Below are 8718 nucleotides of genomic sequence, written 5' to 3' on the forward strand. Positions count from 1 at the left end.
TTCGAACTGCCATGTCAGATTTGTGCGATATGGCATAAAAGAGTATAAATCGGACAAAAATAATGTTAACAGCTCTGACCTTAGCTCAGTTGGTAGAGTGGTGGACTGTAGTTAGACTAATCTAAATTGGAAATCCTTAGGTCGCTGGTTGATTCCGGCAGGTTGGATTGATGTTCTACAATATTAAGCTTTTTAATTTTTCCTTTGAAGAGCTTAAAAAAAAAAAAAAACGCCGTTGCCGGGGATCGAACCCGGTCTCTCGCGTGACAAGCGGGGATACTCACACTATACTACAACGACTCGCCGCAGCAAAACAGGACAGTCACATATTACTATTTAAGTAAACCCAATCAAATGTGGCATCATGTTCGTGTGGCGATCTAATTGCAACTGAAACTAACATTTCATAGTCGGACAAAGTACCTGTTAGGTCCCTGTACTGTAGCGTTTTGTTCAATTTAGTTATTGTACCTTTATTTTGTGTAATCTAGTCCCGGTACTTTAAGATTTAGAACAATTAAGGACAACATTAACACCGATAATTTTTCTGTTAAGTTTTTTTCTACGTTGCATTCGAACTGCCATGTCGGATTGTGCGATGTGGCATAAAAGTACAATACGGACAAAAATATAGTCAATTGCTCCGACCTTAACTCAGTTAGTAAGAGCGGAGGACTGTAGTTGATTAATCTAAATTGGAAATGCTGAGGTCGCTGGTTCGAAAGGTCGGATTGATTTTTACAATATTAAGCTTCTTATTTTTCCTTTGAAGAGCTAAAAAAAAAACGCTGTGCCGGGATCGAACCCAGGTCTCCCACAGGCGGGAATACTCACCACCAATGCTGCATAAAACGTTAGGCGCCCCCTAGGCGCCGATTTTTTTTTTATTTTTTATAAAATTAAAAATTAAAATTTTTTAAATTTAGTAATAAAACATAAGGTTTTAGTTGTTCTTAGAAACTATTTACGAAAGTGGTTTTAAAATTGTTCAAAATATTGTTTTAACCATCTAAATACATAAAAAACTAAAATTAAGAACTAAAGAGGCATTTTTTTTGAGAAATTAGTGGACAAAACCGCCTTCGGTTGTTTGCGGTGTATAGATCTCGAAAAAATACACGATTTGAAAAAAAAAATTGACCAAATCAGACAACCGAGTCAAAAGTTATGCCTTCCAAAACAGTTTCGACATTTTCAAAAAAAAAAAAAAAAAATCGCTGAACCGGCCGGTTAGGCGGTCTATGCCATTCCTCGCGACGGCCTCCCACCGCCCCATCGCCTAGGCGCGATTTTTGCATCACTTCTCACCACTATACTACAACGACCTCGCGCGGCCAGAACAGGACAGTCACATATTACTATTTAAGTAAACCCTATCCAATGTGACACCATGGTGCGTGTGGCCATGTAATTGCAACTGAAACTAGCCTTTCATAGTCGGACAAAGTACCTGTTAGGTCCCCGTAGTGTAGCGTTTTGTTCAATTTAGTCATTGTACCTTTATTTCGTGTAATTAGTCTATTTACTTTAAGATTTTGAACAATTAAGGACAATATTAACACCGATAATTTCTTCCGTTAAGTTTGTCCACGCGGCATTCGAACTGCCATGTCAGATTGTGCGATATGGCATAAAAGAGTATAAATCGGACAAAAATAATGTCAACAGCTCTGACCTTAGCTCAGTTGGTAGAGTGGTGGACTGTAGTTGGACTAAATCTAAATTGGAAATCCTTAAGTCGCTGGTTTGATTCCGGCAGGTTGGATTGATGTTCTACAATATTAAGCTTTTTAATTTTTCCTTTGAAGAGCTTAAAAAAAAAAAAAAAAAAAAAAAAAAAAACGCCGTTGCCGGGGATCGAACCCGGGTCTCCCGCGTGACAGCGGGATACTCACCACTATACTACAACGACTTCGCGCAGCAGAACAGGACAGTCACATATTACTATTTAAGTAAACCCAATCAAATGTGGCATCATGGTTCGTGGTGGCGATCTAATTGCAACTGAAACTAACATTTCATAGTCGGACAAAGTACCTGTTACGTCCCTGTACAGTAGCGTTTTGTTCAATTTAGTTATTGTACATTTATTTGTGTAATCTAGTCCCGGTACTTTAAGATTTAGAACAATTAAGGGACAACATTAACACCGATAATTTTTTCTGTTAAGTTTTTTCTACGTTGCATTCGAACTGCCATGTGGATTGTGCAATGTGGCATAAAAGTGTACAATACGGACAAAAATATAGTTAATTGCTCCGACCTTAGCTCAGTTAGTAGAGCGGAGGACTGTAGTTTGATTAATCTAAATTGGAAATGCTGAGGTCGCTGGTTCGAATCCGGCAGGTAGGATTGATTTTTTTACAATATTAAGCTTCTTAATTTTTCCTTTGAAGAGCTAAAACAAAAAAACACTGTTGCCGGGGGATCGAACCCAGGTCTCCCGCGTGACAGGCGGGAATACTCACCACCAATGCTGCATAAAACGTTAGGCGCCCCCCTAGGCGCCGATTTTTTTTTTTTATTTTTAATTTTTTTTTATTTTTTATAAAATTAAAAATTAAAATTTTTTAAATTTAGTAATAAAACATAAGGTTTCCGTAGTTGTTTCTTAGAAACTATTTACGAAAGTGGTTTTAAAATTGTTCAAAATATTGTTTTAACCATCTAAATACATAAAAAACTAAAATTAAGAACTAAAGAGGCCAATTTTTTGAGAAATTAGTGGACCAAACCGCCTTCGGTTGTTTGCGGTGTATAGATCTCGAAAAAATACACGATTTGAAAAAAAAAATTGACCAATCAGACAACCGAGTCAAAAGTTATGCCTTCCAAAACAGTTTCGACATATTCAAAAAAAAAAAAAAATCGCCGAACCGGCCCGGTTAGGCGGTCTATGCCATTCCTCGCGACGGCCTCCCACCGCCCATCGCCTAGGCGCGATTTTGCATCACTTCTCACCACTATACTACAACGACTCGCGCGGCCAGAACAGGACAGTCACATATTACTATTTAAGTAAACCCTATCCAATGTGACACCATGGTGCGTGTGGCCATGTAATTGCAACTGAAACTAGCATTTCATAGTCGGACAAAGTACCTGTTAGGTCCCCGGTAGTGTAGCGTTTTGTTCAATTTAGTCATTGTACCTTTATTTCGTTTAATTTAGTCTATTTACTTTAAGATTTTGAACAATTAAGAACAATATTAACACCGATAATTTCTTCCGTTAAGTTTGTCCACGCGGCATTCGAACTGCCATGTCAGATTGTGCGATATGGCATAAAAGAGTATAAATCGGACAAAAATAATGTCAACAGCTCTGACCTTAGCTCAGTTGGTAGAGTGGTGGACTGTAGTTGGACTAATCTAAATTGGAAATCCTTAGTCGCTGGTTTGATTCCGGCAGGTTGGATTGATGTTCTACAATATTAAGCTTTTTAATTTTTCCTTTGAAGAGCTTAAAAAAAAAAAAAAAAAAAAAAAAAAAAAAGACGCCGTTGCCGGGATCGAACCCGGGTCTCCCGCGTGACAGGCGGGATACTCACCACTATACTACAACGACTCGCGCAGCAGAATAGGACAGTCACATATTACTATTTAAGTAAACCCAATCAAATGTGGCATCATGGTTCGTGTGGCGATCTAATTGCAACTGAAACTAACATTTCATAGTCGGACAAAGTACCTGTTAGGTCCCTGTACAGTAGCGTTTTGTTCAATTTAGTTATTGTACCTTTATTTTTTGTAATCTAGTCCCGGTACTTTAAGATTTAGAACAATTAAGGACAACATTAACACCGATAATTTTTCTGTTAAGTTTTTTTCTACGTTGCATTCGAACTGCCATGTCGGATTGTGCAATGTGGCATAAAAGTGTACAATACGGAAAAAAATATAGTTAATTGCTCCGACCTTAGCTCAGTTAGTAGAGCGGAGGACTGTAGTTTGATTAATCTAAATTGGAAATGCTGAGGTCGCTGGTTCGAATCCGACAGGTCGGATTGATTTTTTACAATATTAAGCTTCTTAATTTTTCCTTTGAAGAGCTAAAAAAAAAAAACGCTGTTGCCGGGGGATCGAACCCAGGTCTCCCGCGTGACAGGCGGGAATACTCACCACCAATGCTGCATAAAACGTTAGGCGCCCCCTAGGCGCCGATTTTTTTTTTTTTTTTTTTAATTTTTTTTTATTTTTTATAAAATTAAAAATTAAAATTTTTTAAATTTTGTAATAAAACATAAGGTTTCCGTAGTTGTTTCTTAGAAACTATTTACGAAAGTGGTTTTAAAATTGTTCAAAATATTGTTTTAACCATCTAAATACATAAAAAACTAAAATTAAGAACTAAAGAGGCATTTTTTTTGAGAAATTAATGGACCAAACCGCCTTCGGCTGTTTGCTGTGTATAGATCTCGAAAAAATATGCGATTTGAAAAAAAAATTTGACCAAATCAGACAACCGAGTCAAAAGTTATGCCTTCCAAAACATTTTCCACATTTTCAAAAAAAAAATAAAAAATCGCCGAACCGGCCGGTTAGGCGGTCTATGCCATTCCTCGCGACGGCCTCCCACCGCCCATCGCCTAGGCGCGATTTTTGCATCACTTCTCACCACTATACTACAACGACTCGCGCGGCAGAACAGGACAGTCACATATTACTATTTAAGTAAACCCTATCCAATGTGACACCATGGTGCGTGTGGCCATGTAATTGCAACTGAAACTAGCATTTCATAGTCGGACAAAGTACCTGTTAGGTCCCCGTAGTGTAGCGTTTTGTTCAATTTAGTCATTGTACCTTTATTTCGTGTAATTTAGTCTATTTACTTTAAGATTTTGAACAATTAAGAACAATATTAACACCGATAATTTCTTCCGTTAAGTTGTCCACGCGGCATTCGAACTGCCATGTCAGATTGTGCGATATGGCATAAAAGAGTATAAATCGGACAAAAATAATGTCAACAGCTCTGACCTTAGCTCAGTTGGTAGAGTGGTGGACTGTAGTTGGACTAATCTAAATTGGAAATCCTTAGGTCGCTGGTTTGATTCCGGCAGGTTGGATTGATGTTCTACAATATTAAGCTTTTTAATTTTTCCTTTGAAGAGCTTAAAAAAAAAAAAAAAAAAAAAAAAAAAAAAAAAAAAAAAAGACGCCGTTGCCGGGGATCGAACCCGGGTCTCCCGCGTGACAGGCGGGGATACTCACCACTATACTACAACGACTCGTGCGACAGAATAGGACAGTCACATATTACTATTTAAGTAAAACCCAATCAAATGAGGCATCATGGTTCGTGGTGGCGATCTAATTGCAACTGAAACTAACATTTCATAGTCGGACAAAGTACCTGTTAGGTCCCTGTACAGTAGCGTTTTGTTCAATTTAGTTATTGTACCTTTATTTTTTGTAATCTAGTCCCGGTACTTTAAGATTTAGAACAATAAAGGACAACATTAACACCGATAATTTTTTCTGTTAAGTTTTTTTCTACGTTGCATTCGAACTGCCATGTCGGATTGTGCAATGTGGCATAAAAGTGTACAATACGGACAAAAATATAGTTAATTGCTCCGACCTTAGCTCAGTTAGTAGAGCGGAGGACTGTAGTTTGATTAATCTAAATTGGAAATGCTGAGGTCGCTGGTTCGAATCCGACAGGTCGGATTGATTTTTTACAATATTAAGCTTCTTAATTTTTCCTTTGAAGAGCTAAAAAAAAAAACGCTGTTGCCGGGGATCGAACCCAGGTCTCCCGCGTGACAGGCGGAATACTCACCACCAATGCTGCATAAAACGTTAGGCGCCCCCTAGGCGCCGATTTTTTTTTTTTTATTTTAATTTTTTTTATTTTTTATAAAATTAAAAATTAAAATTTTTTAAATTTAGTAATAAAACATAAGGTTTCCGTAGTTGTTTCTTAGAAACTATTTACGAAAGTGGTTTTAAAATTGTTCAAAATATTGTTTTAACCATCTAAATACATAAAAAACTAAAATTAAGAACTAAAGAGGCATTTTTTTGAGAAATTAATGGACCAAACCGCCTTCGGCTGTTTGCTGTGTATAGATCTCGAAAAAATATGCGATTTGAAAAAAAAATTTGACCAAATCAGACAACCGAGTGAAAAGTTATGCCTTCCAAAACATTTTCCACATTTTCAAAAAAAAAATAAAAAATCGCCGAACCGGCCGGTTAAGCGGTCTATGCCATTCCTCGCGACGGCCTCCCACCGCCCAGCGCCTAGGCGCGATTTTTGCAACACTGCTCACCACTATACTACAACGACTCTCGCGCAGAACAGGACAGTCACATATTACTATTTAAGTAAACCCAATCCAATGTGACACCATGGTGCGTGTGGCCATGTAATTGCAACTGAAACTAGCATTTCATAGTCGGAAAAGTACCTGTTAGGTCCCCGTAGTGTAGAGTTTTGTTCAATTTAGTCATTGTACCTTTTTTTCGTGCAATTTAGTCTATTTACTTTAAGATTTTGAACAATTAAGGACAATATTAACACCGATAATTTCTTGCGTTTAGTTTGTCCACGCAGCATTCGAACTGCCATGTCAGATTGTGCGATATGGCATAAAAGAGTATAAATCGGACAAAAATAATGTTAACAGCTCTGACCTTAGCTCAGTTGGTAGAGTGGTGGACTGTAGTTGGACTAATCTAAATTGGAAATCCTTAGGTCGCTGGTTTGATTCCGGCAGGTTGGATTGAGGTTCTACAATATTAAGCTTTTTAATTTTTCCTTTGAAGAGCTTAAAAAAAAAAAGACGCTGTTGCTGGGATCGAACCCGGGTTCCCGCGTGACTGCGGGGATACTCACCACTGTACTACAACAACTCGCGCGGCAGAACAGGACAGTCACATATTACTATTTAGGTAAACCCAATCCAATGTGACACCATGGTGCGTGTGGCCATGTAATTGCAACTGAAACTAGCATTTCATAGTCGGACAAAGTACCTGTTAGGTCCCCGTAGTGTAGCGTTTTGTTCAATTTATTCATTGTACCTTTATTTCGTGTAATTTAGTCTATTTACTTTTAAGATTTGAACAATTAAGGACAATATTAACACCGACAATTTCTTCCGTTAAGTTTGTCCACGCGGCATTCGAACTGTCATGTCAGATTGTGCGATATGGCATAAAAGCGTATAAATCGGACAAAAATAATGTTAACAGCTCTGACCTTAAGCTCAGTTGGTAGAGTGGTGGACTGTAGTTGGACTAATCTAAATTGGAAATCCTTAGGTCGCTGGTTTGATTCCGGCAGGTTGGATTGATGTTCTACAATATTAAGGCTTATTAATTTTTCCTTTGAAGAGCTTAAAAAAAAAAAAAAAAGACGCCGTTGCCGGGGATCGGACCCGGGTCTCCCGGCGTGACAGGCGGGGATACTCACCACTATACTACAACGACTCGCGCGGCAGAATAGGACAGTCACATATTACTATTTAAGTAAACCCAATCCAATGTGACACCATGGTGCGTGTGGCCATGTAATTGCAATTGAAACTAGCATTTCATAGTCGGACAAAGTACCTGTTAGGTCCCCGTAGTGTAGCGTTTTGTTCAATTTAGTCATTGTACCTTTATTTCGTGTAATTTAGTCTATTTACTTTAAGATTTTGAACAATTAAGGACAATATTAACACCGATAATTTCTTCCGTTAAGTTTGTCCACGCGGCTTTCGAATGCCATGTCAAATTGTGCGATATGGCATAAACGATTATAAATTGGACAAAAATAATGTTAACAGCTCTGACCTTAGCTCAGTTGGTAAAGTGGTGGACTGTGGTTGGACTAATCTAAATTGGAATCCTTAGGTCGCTGGTTTGATTCCGGCAGGTTGGATTGATGTTCTACAATATTAAGCTTTTTAATTTTTCCTTCGAAGAGCTTAAAAAAAAAAAAAAAAAAAAAGACGCTGTTTCTGGGGATTGAACCCGGGTCTCCCGCGTGACTGGCGGGATACTCACCACTATACTACAACGACTCACGCAACAAAACAGGACAGTCACATATTACTATTTAAGTAAACCCAATCAAATGTGGCATCATGGTTCGTGTGGCGATCTAATTGCAACTGAAACTAACATTTCATAGTCGGACAAAGTACCTGTTAGGTCCCTGTACAGTACCGTTTTGTTCAATTTATTTATTGTACCTTTATTTTGTATAATCTAGACCCGGTACTTTAAGATTTAGAACAATTAAGGACAACATTAACACCGATAAGTTTTACTGTTAAGCTTTTTTCAACGTTGCATTCGAACTGCCATGTCGGATTGTGCGATGTGGCATAAAAGAGTACAATACAGACAAAAATATAGTTAATTGCTCCGACCTTAGCTCAGTTAGTAGAGCGGAGGACTGTAGTTTGATTAATCTTAATTGAAAATCCTTAGGTCGCTGGTTCGAATCCGCAGGTCGGATTGATTTTTTACAACCATTAAGCTTTTTAATTTTTCCTTTGAAGGAGCTAAAAAAAAAAAAAACGCTGTTGCCGGGGATCGAACCCAGGTCCTCCCCGCGTGATAGGCGGGAATACTCACCACCAATGCTGCATAAAACGTTACGCCGCCCCCTAGGCGCCGATTTTTTTATTTATTTTTTTTAATTTTTTTAATTTTAATAAAATTAAAAATTAAAATTTTTTAAATTTAGTATAAAACATAAGGTTTCCGTAGTTGT

General features: G+C 37.9%; 1 non-coding gene across 1 annotated transcript; it reads right to left on the minus strand.

Moving 5' to 3' along the window:
* Positions 1-5161: 5161 nt before the first annotated feature.
* Positions 5162-5233, minus strand: TRNAD-GUC. Its single transcript has one exon. It is a non-coding gene; the product is annotated as a tRNA-Asp (tRNA).
* Between the last annotated feature and the right edge of the window lie 3485 nt (positions 5234-8718).

The sequence above is a fragment of the Ipomoea nil genome, unplaced genomic scaffold (genome assembly GCF_001879475.1).
Source record: "Ipomoea nil cultivar Tokyo-kokei standard unplaced genomic scaffold, Asagao_1.1 scaffold2797, whole genome shotgun sequence".
In the NCBI taxonomy this organism is placed as follows: Eukaryota; Viridiplantae; Streptophyta; class Magnoliopsida; order Solanales; family Convolvulaceae; genus Ipomoea; species Ipomoea nil.